Source organism: Pseudophryne corroboree, chromosome 3 (genome assembly GCF_028390025.1).
Source record: "Pseudophryne corroboree isolate aPseCor3 chromosome 3, aPseCor3.hap2, whole genome shotgun sequence".
Lineage (NCBI taxonomy): Eukaryota > Metazoa > Chordata > Amphibia > Anura > Myobatrachidae > Pseudophryne > Pseudophryne corroboree.
In genome coordinates this window covers 170,808,986-170,821,160 of record NC_086446.1, presented here as the reverse complement: position 1 = coordinate 170,821,160, position 12,175 = coordinate 170,808,986, and the positions used below count along the sequence as shown (strand labels likewise).

The following is a 12,175-nucleotide window of genomic DNA, read 5'->3' as shown; positions in this document are numbered from 1 at the left end:
TGATGCACTGTACTACTATATACTACAATGCAGCACAGATATGGAGCGTTTTTCAGGCAGAGAACGTATAATACTGGTGTTAACTGGTCAGCAAAACTCTGCACTGTACTCCTCCTATATAATACTGGTGGTCCCCAGTCCCCACAATAAAGCAGTGTGAGCACAGATATGGAGCGTTTTTCAGTCAGAGAACGTATAATACTGGTGGTCACTGGTCAGCAAAACTCTGCACTGTACTCCTCCTATATAATACTGGTGGTCCCCAGTCTCCACAATAAAGCAATGTGAGCACAGATATATGCAGCACACTGAGCACAGATATGGAGCGTTTTTCAGGCAGAGAACGTATAATACTGGTGGTCACTGGTCAGCAAAACTCTGCACTGTACTCCTCCTATATAATACTGCTGGTCCCCAGTCCCCACAATAAATCAGTCAGCACAGATATTTGCAGCCATCTGAATAAAACTGAGAGAACGCCAGCCACGTCCTCTCACTATCATTTCCAATGCACGAGTGAAAAATGGCGGCGATGCGCGGCTCCTTATATAGAATCCGAATCTCGCGAGAATCTGACAGCGGGATGATGATGTTCGGGCGCGCTCGGGTTAACCGAGCAAGGCGGGAAGATTCGAATCTGCCTCGGAACCGTGTAAAATGGGTGAAGTTCGGAGGGGTTCGGATTCCGACGAACCGAACCCGCTCATCACTAATATATATATATATATATATATATATATATATACAGGTACACCACCGATTTTCCGGCATCCTAGGTTCCAGTGCCGTGCCGGATTATCGATTTTGCCGGATTAACGGTGGAAACTAATTTTGCACCTTCAGAACATTTCTAAAGCAATAAATAGTAAAATATATGCTACAGTATAATATTAATTAATGAATAAACACAGTAGTGTATGCAAAACTGTTTATAAGCAAAACAGGTATCAGGTACGTTTTGCACAACCATTAACAGTAAGTGAAACAGTCACTACAAGGAAAGTACTAAACCTCATGCAAAATGACACTAACTCTTACCCTCCCACAGTCCAACTCCCACTACAACCTACCCTATACCTTCCACAGCCCAACTCTAAACCTTCCACAGCCCAACAACCTACCCTATATCTTCCACAGCCCAACTCTAAACCTTCCACAGCCCAACTCTAAACCTTCCACAGCCCAACTCCTATTACAACCTACCCTATACCTTCCACAGCCCAATAACCTACCCTATACCTTCCATAGCCCAACTCTAAACCTTCCACAGCCCAACAACCTACGCTATACCTTCCACAGCCCAACTCTAAACCTTCCACAGCCCAACAACCTACCCTATACCTTCCACAGCCCAACTCTAAACCTTCCACAGCCCAACAACCTACCCTATACCTTCCACAGCCCAACTCTAAACCTTCCACAGCCCAACTCCTATTACAACCTACCCTATAACTTCCACAGCCCAACAACCTACCCTATACCTTCCACAGCCCAACTCTAAACCTTCCACAGCCCAACTCTAAACCTTCCACAGCCAAACTCCTATTGCAACCTACCCTATAACTTCCACAGCCCAACTCTAAACCTCCCACAGTCCAACTCCCACTACAACCTAATCATCAGCTTGGTCTTGAAGAAGTATTTCAGGTGGGACAGTTGCGTCTGGGATGTCTGGGGAACAGGGACCTGATCTAGAACTTGGAGGAATTGGAGATGCTAGAGAACAGGTACTGCTCTTAGGCACATTCTTGCATAGCTTCTTAAACATGACATCAAGGCGAGGTTGTTTCATAAGTTTTGACCTTTCCCTGTACAGTTTTTCTTTCATCAAGTGAAAATGCATTAGCTCTTGTTCTGTCACAAAGTTACGTTGTTCTAGTCCTTTGATTAGCTCACTTATCATCTCAATCAGCTTGTCAATACCAGTGGGGATTTCAATAACATTTTCTTCTTCACTGTCACCATCGTCACTTTCAGTGATTTTTGCAGGATTCAAAACCATATCTATAATTTCAGAGTCAGTACAGTGACGCACAACAGGTGTTTCAACGTCAACCTCCATCCACTCTGCCAGATTTTCTTTGTTCAGCCTACTTGATAGGTTGTTGGCAGCAGTTGCAGTACAAGTTTTTGCATATTCAAATAACTCAAGAACACATTCATCATCATTTGCTACGCGAAATCCTGTGAAGGCAATAATGGGATCTTCATCAGGTGCATTTTCAAACACCATGGCAGGCCACAACTTATGCCAACCATTCTTTAGTGTTAACGAATTTACATTCTCCCAGGCACTAGCAACAAACCAAAGTACATCTTTCATGTTAAAGTCTTTGATAAACGACTCAATAGGCTTGCCTGAATTAACCACATCTAGCATGATTTTCATGAAAAGTGTACGATACTTGGCCTTCATAGAGCGCAATATTCCTTGATCTTGTGGTTGGATAAGAGATGTACAGTTTGGTGGTAAGTATGCTGTAAACACGTTATTCTTGCGTAGCAGTTCAGCTCTAGGGTGAGCTGAACAGTTGTCCAGAATAAGAAGGATTTTGCAGTCCTCTGGTAGGCCTACAGATGTGCAGTGTGCTCTGGCTTCTGCCACAAAATACTTTTCAAACCACTCTAGCATTAACTCGGTGGTAATCCATCCATTTTTATTTGCACAATAAATTACAGGATACACTTTAACACCTTTTAAAGCTCTAGGGCATTTACTTTTTCCGATCACTAGTGGCTTGCATCGGTGAGTTCCGGCAGCATTGGAGCAACCTAGGACAGTAACTCTGTCCTTAGATTGTTTAAACCCTGTGGGGGCTTCTTCATCCTCCATTGATAAAGTTTTCCAAGGGGTACATCGCCAATACAGTGCAGTTTCATCAGCATTATAAACTTGCTGGGGGGTGAGGTTTTCATCAGCCACAAGCTTTGCAAACTCATCCACATAGTCATCAGCTGCTTCATGGTTTGCAGACCGTTTTTCACCACACACTTTACGCATCGAAATTCCATGACGTGTCTTAACCCTATGCAGCCATCCTTCACTGTAATCACACTCATAGTCAAGTTTTAGTGCTGTATGATACAATTTAGCTTGTTCCTGTACCATGATGCCTGACAAGTCTACACCATCACTCCGACGTTGTCGAAACCATTCCAACAACACTCGATCAAGCTCAGTGCTTTTACCAGATTTCATAGTTTTCCTAATGCTCATTTGCTTCTTAGATTGACTTTCTGCAAAGAACTGTAATATTTTCTCCCTGTGTTTTTTTATGTCAAACACTGTTGAGGAACCGAGAGCGTATGTATCACACAGCTTCTTCACTGAAACACCGCGGTCGAGTTTTCGGAATATCTCAGCTTTTACCTGCACCGATATAGACTTGTGTTTATGCTTTATACCTGTACCATCACTGTTCTTGGAAGGCATAGTAGCACTACTGTCACTTGAACTGTCTGCGGACGCCATAACAGCCCCACTGATGCTTGCTGTGTCACCTGCAGTGCCCTCAGAAGCTGTACTCACTGACACTTGTGCGCGCTGTGTCTTCCGCCCATGTGCGGTACTTGCTGTGACCTTGGACGCCATAACAGCCCCACTGATGCTAGCTGTGTCACCTGCAGTGCCCTCAGAAGCTGTACTCACTGACACTTGTGCGCGCTGTGTCTTCCACCCATGTGCGGTACTTGCTGTGACCTTGGACGCCATAACAGCCCCACTGATGCTTGCTGTGTCACCTGCAGTGTCTGTGGAAGCTGTACCCACTGACACTTGCGCGTATTGCGTGTTACGCCCATGCGCAGAAAATGTTCCGGATTAAAGGATGTCCCTAACCCCCTTTAATCCGGACAAATCAAAATTGTCCGGATTAAAAGAGGTTCCGGATCATCGGTTGCCGGAAAATTGGTGGTGTACCTGTATATACTTTTTTTATCAGAACACTCCACACACACACACACACACACACACACACACACACACACACACTTATTTATCTATATATAGGGGGGCGGAGGCATCAATATTTATCTTGAATCCGGGCAACTGGAACGAATTTACGCAACTGTGCCTATCTCATATTCACAAGAAGGTTATAGTCCATTGCTCAACCAAGTGTGTGAAGTCTTTTCATATAAATACTTGAGCAACTCATAATGCTCCTACAGTACATCACAAGTATGAAACTGCTTATCAAATTAGCTGAACATACAGTATTTGCAAACATTCCAATCTGTATATTCAGCAGATGATTCCTGACTTTATGCCATACTTGCTGATATTGCTGCCCCCTCTTCCGGGAAGGGCAGCCTGGTCGGCAAACAGGGGGGCGTATCCGGTAGTGAGGGGGCGTGTTCTGGGCATGGTGGCATAAAAACATCATTGTGCTCTGCCCCCCGCTATTCAGTGCCGAGGAAACAGGCACTGGAGAGCGAGGGGCGGAGCTATGATGACGCAATTCAGCGCGAATTGCGTCATCAGGTCCCCCTCGGACTGCCGACTGGTGCTCCGTTGTGGGCGGCCAAGGGGGGTAGCGGGAGCTGGCGGCAGATGTGGGACACTTGTCGACCATTCTGGGGGGCCTGGGAGCACCACCCGATTTTCAGGAGCCTCCCGGTCATTCCGGGAGGGTAGGCACAGTGTCAGACTGGGGCATGAAGGGCTCACCGGGGGAATGCAGTGGTAGGGCCCCATGTTTAGGAGTGTTTGCCAGTCTCTAGTGGGGTTGCATGGTCTGGGCCCCATGATAAATATATATTGTAAATACTGCTAGTGCATGCAGGATAATGTAGCAGATTAATACTAGAAATCCACTGTAGAAAATATGCCATAGCCCTGTGCAGTATAAGGTAACATATGTATAATGCATAATTCAAGTGCACTTTAACTGCACAGTCTGGAACCTGATGCCTAAAGGAGGAGGTGGGCCCCCAGGCATTAGGGCCTACCGGTGGTTCCCCTGTACCTCTGTGGGCCAGTCCGACCCTGGGTAGGCAAGTATGCTTTATGCAAGTTAAAATAGCCAAACTGTTTAATACACTTGATAGACATGTAACACTTGACTGTAATGAGTAATAATGAGTAATAAACTATATAAATACATACATGTAAAGTGCTCCATATGCACAGATCTGCGGCCCCTACAAGGATTGCTGCTACAACTGAGATCAGAGAAGAGTTTCCTTAGCTGGCTAACACTCTACAGGGGTCGGGCTGTCCCCAGAGCTGAATCATCAGGTTGACAGCAGAAGGTTTGAATCATTTTCACTTTGCAGTTAAATTGCAGAGATGATGTTCTACAAAGAAATGAGCATATCATTTTTAAAATTGCTTAATACTATAACTTTTAATAAGGATATTTATTTGCTTCTCTGTCTAAAAAAATGCAGGCAAACAAAGACACACCACTAAACAGTGAAGAACTATTGTCACAGCTTTTATTTGTCAACATTTCTGATTTTAACCATTTAAGGTAATCTATAGGCTGCCTGACACTTCCTATCTTTATAATACTACAAATCCTAAACAATTTTGTTTTGACGAGTACACATAGTGCATCCTTATAATTGGGAAAACTAGCTGGTCCTGGGATTATATTGACATGGTCCTAAGGGAAGGGAAAATAGGGGATGCCCGAAGCACAGGATATGGAAATGTAGGCGAGGGTAGCTTATTATCCAAACGTGTCAGTAATGACACCCGAAATGGGAATGAAATATTGGAGGTGACACATGAGAGTAAATCAATCTACTAAGGAAAGAAGGAAAGTACTCTCTTTGTTGGTGCACTTCACCCTGCCCAATTAAACTAAAACTTAGCTTTTATTGATTTGTGTTGAAAAGGATCCATAACAGAATACTGTAGAAAGAAATCAAGTACAATAAAATAAGAAACTAATGACAGATTATGACCCCCACTGATAATCCTCATGGAGAGTGAGCGTCAACAGTATATACCATCTGAGATGCAATAGTCTCAGATAGAATCAATCATGTGAAATATCTATCACCAGGCCAAGGCAAACATACTGTATGTCCAGACAATTGCACAAAAGTGGGAGGTTTGGTCCCAACAATAACTTGGCCCAGACAAACAATTGGTAACACACCATGCTTAAGACCTATGCTGGTCAAATATTAGGATCAATGCTTTCCAAAATGTACTTTTGAATGAATAGCATGTACTTATGAATGAAAGCCAGGTACACACTGGAAATGCCGTCGATGAACGACTATATTGTTTAACGTTCAATGATAACAATCAGTGACATTACCGTTGGCATTCCTGGACATGCAGCTCAGCCTGACATTGACAGGTTGAGCTGCATGTCAGCTCAATATTGGTGCTAGCTGAACAACGTGCGGGAGTGCGCATCGTTCACTAATTTTACCCAGGGCCAGATTAACAATGGGGCAAATGGAGCTGCAGCTCCAGGCCACCCATTGAAAATAGGCCCACAGACCCCCTGCAGTTCAGATGTTTTAAGAGCCCCGAACCTCCCAAAGGCTTAATCTGGCTCTGGGTTTCATGGTGGGAGAGTTGGAAGAAACCACTGAACACATGGGGGTGGGGCCCTCCAACAGCTGAAGTTCTCCATAAAAAAAAGAAAAATACAAGTAATCGGCCGGTGGTTGATGGCAGGCATAGGGGTCCCCTGAGAGGGGGTGGCCCAGGATAATATAGCCAGTGCCCCCCCCCCCCCTTCAATCCCTTACTCTGGCTCTGCTGCAGCGGCACACAATAGGCCCTTCATGAATTTCAGCTCCAGGCCCATGTGGACATTAATCTGGCACTGTTTTTACCCCATAAACACTGGATGATATAAGCCTAAAAAAAAAAACCGATAAGGACATTTATGTCATTATTGTTTATTTTTTTAGGCCGAAATCGTCCAGTGTGTACCCGGCTTTATCTTGCAGTGTGTGAATGAAGGTGTCGATCAGAGAATTCAGTTTACCCGCCTTGATTTACAGTTGTGCAATGGAGTGTATGCCAGAACTAAGTGTAATGACAATTTTGTCAAATCGTAATGGTTATGGTGGTCATTAATAAAGACCACTGACCCTCGACATGTGGATGTATGTGTGCAATGCACAAAGATAATAGTGTTAGACAAATAAGGTATCTGCACGTTCCAGATGATGTGTCAGTTCTTGCATAAAGAAAATTGCAAAATATATTGAGCACATAGAGAATCTGCACAAAGTCAAATCCCTGTAGGTAAGATAAGATAATTATAATGTAGCACGACATTTATGCAAAGGTGAGCATATGTACAAAGGTTCAATTGCCTAATGCTGATTGCAATGACAGTGAGTAGATCAAGGATCTGCACTCACTATAATTTTATAACTTTAATACACATGCTCACATATAGCAACCTTGTCCTTGGTGTCGCTCAGTCCACTTGTCTAGTAGAATTGGAGGGGAGGGGGGAGTGTAAAAAAAACATGTTCACCTATTCTTGTAGTGATCGGTCCTCTTGTCCATGTAGGCATTCCCGGGCTTTAAAAAAATATTAATCACCTCAACCAGACAGACCTAGAGGAGCTATACCTCTATACACATATAGTTCCTCCCCGCAAATGTCATGAATGATCTACATGGTTTCCGTCATTTGCAGAGCCGCCAGCCAATCAGCGGCCAGTACTGTGGGAACTGGCTGCTGATTGGCTGTGATTGCCCTGACTGTCATTCAATAGCCAGGCTGATATTGACAGTCATGGCACTCACAGCCAATCAGTTCCCATGGTAATAGCCACTGATTGGCCATGTGGGTTCTGACATTTGCGGAGAGGAGCTATACGTGCATACACATATACCTCCCTAGGTCCAGTCTGGTTTTGGATTACTGTTTTTTTATTTGTAATGCCCTGGGATGCCTACATAATCAAGTGGACCGAACACAGCAAGGATAGGTGAGTTTTGGATCCCCCCACTCATGTAGTGGATTCTACTGGACAAGTGGCCCGAGCGACACCAGGGACAAGGTGAATGTAAAGTTATACTATCCACGGTGTGTGTGAGTCTTGTGATTTTTTAAAATATTTCTTTTACATGGGTCTATTGTACCAGTGGGCCCTTAATGTCCCATATGCTGGTACTTTTGCTTCTCCAAGTACCGGCATGCAGGAGAGGCTTTTTGGAACATGTAGTCCTCCTGTAAAAGACAGTATTATTCTGACTTTAACTGAAATGTTATCAACTCGGCACCCACCACCCAGGGGTGCCAGAAATAGTTCCAGGTTTCACTCTAGCCCTGGGGGATCCTCAAGAGGAACACTTTCTGAGGAATCCATAGGCTGGGGTGACTAGTTGGAGGGATAAATGCTTTGGCCGGGGGATGCTGTCTACTACGTTCCCTGGCTGTGGCATCCCTCCTGCTGGCTGTTGAAAATATAAGGGACCACTATGCATCCCCCTCACACCTGTATTTTTTGAACCAGTACCGGCTCACACAGCTTGGTGCTGGTTATACTTTTTTTGGGGGGTGGGGGGACCCCACACCATTTCAAATCTTTATTTCACTGAAAACACAAAAGCCTGCATGGATGTCACTGATCTGTGCAGACTACACACCAAACACACTGCTTTATAACAGCTAAATTCGCATATCACAATACGCCACAAACTGACAAGATGCACCATCAAAAGACAAAACAGAACCCAACACAATTGTTACTAAGTTTGTGATTTTACTATAAAAATAATTTTTAGTAAATTTCCCTCTGAATGTCAGTGGAGTTCTACATTTTCAGCTCCAAGCTGCCGAGAAGCAGCAGCTTGCAAAAGCTGCCACTTCATAAATAAAGCTCAAAGCATCACTTGTACCGAGTTAATAATAATAATAATGCAGGTTGAGTATCCCTTATCCAAAATGCTTGGGACCAGAGGTATTTTGGATATGAGATTTTTCCGTATTTTGGAATAATTGCATACCATAATGAGATATCATGGTGATGGGACCTAAATATAAGCACAGAATGCATTTATGTTACATATACACCTTATACACACAGCCGGAAGGTCATTTTGGCCAATATTTTTTATAACTTTGTGCATTAAACAAAGTGTGTGTACATTCACACAATTCATTTATGTTTCATATACACCTTATACACACAGCCTGAAGGTCATTTAATACAATATTTTAATAACTTTGTGTATATAACAAAGTTTGTGTACATTGAGCCATCAAAAAAACAAAGGTTTCACTATCTCACTCTCACTCAAAAAAGTCCGTATTTCGGAATATTCCGTATTTCGGAATATTTGGATATGGGATACTCAACCTGTAGTAATAATAATAATAATAATAATAATAATAATAATAATAATAATGTTATTTCTATAGCACTTTTCTCACAGTAGAACTCAAAGTGCTTTACATTTGCCTTACCAACTCAAAATACAAAACAAGTTTAACAAGGGACAGTAATGAAATGCTTCAGTAAACAGGTAAGACTTGAGTCTATTTTTGAAGGAATAGAGTAAAGGGATCCATAGATTCGGAGCCACAAAGCTGGCCCCAGCTGAATTCAGGGAGATTCTAGATACTGCTAATAATCCTTCATCTACACATTGAAGTAATCGAGCAAGGAGTTAGGTCAGTTTACCTTGTCACCTTAACGTAATTATAATCTAGATAGACAATTACAGTAGTGCTTATGTGTAATTTAGTAGAATGACAAGTTTTTCTTTTTTTTTCAACGTTTGCTTCATTTACCATCCACGTGGACAACGATTGGGAATAGTAACCTGTGCTGAGCGCAGTGGCAGTGGAGCGAGGCACCTTGCTTGAAGGGTGGTGAGCCAAGCGTTTTCACTAATCGTGGTCGCAAACTGTGAAATGGACAAAATCTGGACAAAAAAAACGAAAAACCTTTCATCTACTTTTTTTTGTGCCAACCACTTTCATGTTGACATTTTGTATCTGTCGATCTTAGACACACTCAATCTTTTGAATGTCGACATTTTGACTTGTCTGCCTTTTGCATGTTGACTATATGGGGTCGACCTATTGACTATCTATTGTCACGTAGATCTATTATACCACACCAATTCTATTCCGACAGCAGTTCAAGAAATGGCAACACTAACTAAAGTAGGACAGCCATTCATTTAAGCAAACAGAACATAACATAAACTGTTTAATAAAATTTACCACAATTCACAAAAGACCTGCATGCCTTAACTCCCCAGCTGGCAACCGATCTCCTTGGTCTCTCAGCACAGACTGATTCCTTGAGGCTTACAGAAAACAATGACCTCGAATATATGCTATTACTGGAGAACGAAAGTCTACCACTCAGTACCTCCCTGTCTGTTGTCCCATCACTGAACCAAGTGTATAGGAAGGGCAGTCACTATTGTATCCAGCTATGAGGGAAACACTTTTTGTTGCATTACCAATGCCTATCAGCATACAGTATATTATTGCTCTGCCTTCAGATGTGCATTAACACCCTCATGTATTCCACTACTGGGGCATTGAAAAAGTAAATTTTTAATAATTATTTGTTTGGACATGACTTAAATCTGGTTTTGTTTCTCTGCTTAATCCCTGTGTAGCTTTCCATGGGGTGTAGTAGGGTATGCTGGTGGCCGGGCTCCTGGCGACCAGCATACCGGCGCCGGAATCCCGACCACCAGCATACCGACAGCTGGACGAGCACAAATGAGCGCCTTGCGGGCACGGTGGCGCGCTTCGCGCGCCATGCTATCTATTCTCCCTCCAGGGGGTTCGTGGATCCCCAAGAGGAAGAAAAAGTGTCGGTATGCCAGCTGTTGGGATTTTGGCGCCGGTATACTGTGCGCCGGGATCCTGACAACCGGCAACCTGAAGACCACCCCTTCCCATGCTCTGTAATATTGATTATATTTTGTGTTGCAGCTACTCCACCGAAAAAATAAACCAGCCTACAAGATCTGTCTACTTCCCTAGTGAAGAAGGTGGTTTGGGGGCTTGATAATGTAACTCAAAGTGAATCATGTCATCGTGGGCACACACTATTGAACAGCATAGTAGTGTGATAATCACGCCAAGTCCCTTAAGCCTGAACGTTCCCTCTGGGATCTCCCTAAGGGCTCTAGTAATATATAGGCAAGTATTGATTTCCATTTTAGAAGTCAGTTTAACAGGATAACTTCCCCTACCAATATTAGTACCTGCCTTGAACTCCAACATGAATTTGGTAAGGACTTATGGTACACTTACATTTAGCCAGGAGCTCTGAAAAAAAAACAACCAAACATTTGAAGCTTCTCTGCTTCCAACGTAGCTGTGGACACGGGACAGGGCAACTCTAACACTTTCAATTATAGCCTATCAAATGTCTTCTATTATGGACAGTACTAAGCAGAACCAAATATAATTGGCAAAGATTCCAACAATAAGTACTAGGACTAAATACAGTTACAATGTATAATGGTGGTCCTTGGATAGGGCTTACCACCAAACTACTGTTATCGATCAGAAAAATTATTTGTTAAAAAAGAAAACAATATTTAAATGCTAAGGCTGCTCCTGACTTCTGTTATGTGATCCGGTGGCCACTAGAGGCTACCCCATGGACCAAATGACTCGTTAAGCTGTCACAGCTGAAAGTGAAAGTGCAGGGAGATGTTACAGCCTGCTGCTAAAATACTGATCTGACTTTTTTGCACTTGCTGCATATGAGGAGAGAGTGCTGGGGTAAGAGAGAGTGGGGGTAGGGGTAGGTCTTTGGTGTGGCAGTTACCATTTATAATGACCTACATAAAAGGATAATGTCTGTGACGGTGCCGCTGGCTGCCACTGAAGGGCACCTAACGGTGCTCCCTTTAGGGGACACACACATACAAACCCTATGTACAGTACACTGCAACCCCACCATATACTGCCCCTATATACAGTGCCCCATCCTCTGCCATATTGTGTACCTCCCACCATATACTGCTGCTACATACAACTTGCACCCCCATACCCCTCCATATAGTGCCCCCTACATAATGGGCACCCCCTCCTCCATATACTGCTCCCACCATATACCGCATACTCTGCACCCCCTCCTCCATATACTATGCTGCAACCCAAAGTTACTTGCCATCACGAGACTCAGCAACAAGTGGCAGCAGTAATCAGTAAAAAGACATTGGAACCACATTCCCACAGTGCTCAGGGCACAGCCACCG

The 12,175-nt window shown here is 43.5% G+C and overlaps 1 protein-coding gene across 8 annotated transcripts in view; it reads right to left on the bottom strand.

Annotated features, from left to right (window-relative positions):
- Window positions 1-12,175, bottom strand: part of C3H10orf71 (chromosome 3 C10orf71 homolog) — a 265,025-nt gene that overhangs the window by 233,765 nt on the left and 19,085 nt on the right. For 3 of the 8 annotated variants that reach the window (XM_063958596.1, XM_063958593.1, XM_063958594.1), the window contains exon 2: window positions 5,108-5,298. The exons of the other annotated variants lie outside the window; for them this stretch is intronic. The gene's annotated coding sequence lies outside the window, so the exon portion shown is untranslated. The remainder of the gene's footprint in view (window positions 1-5,107; window positions 5,299-12,175) is intronic. 8 annotated transcript variants of the gene reach the window in all.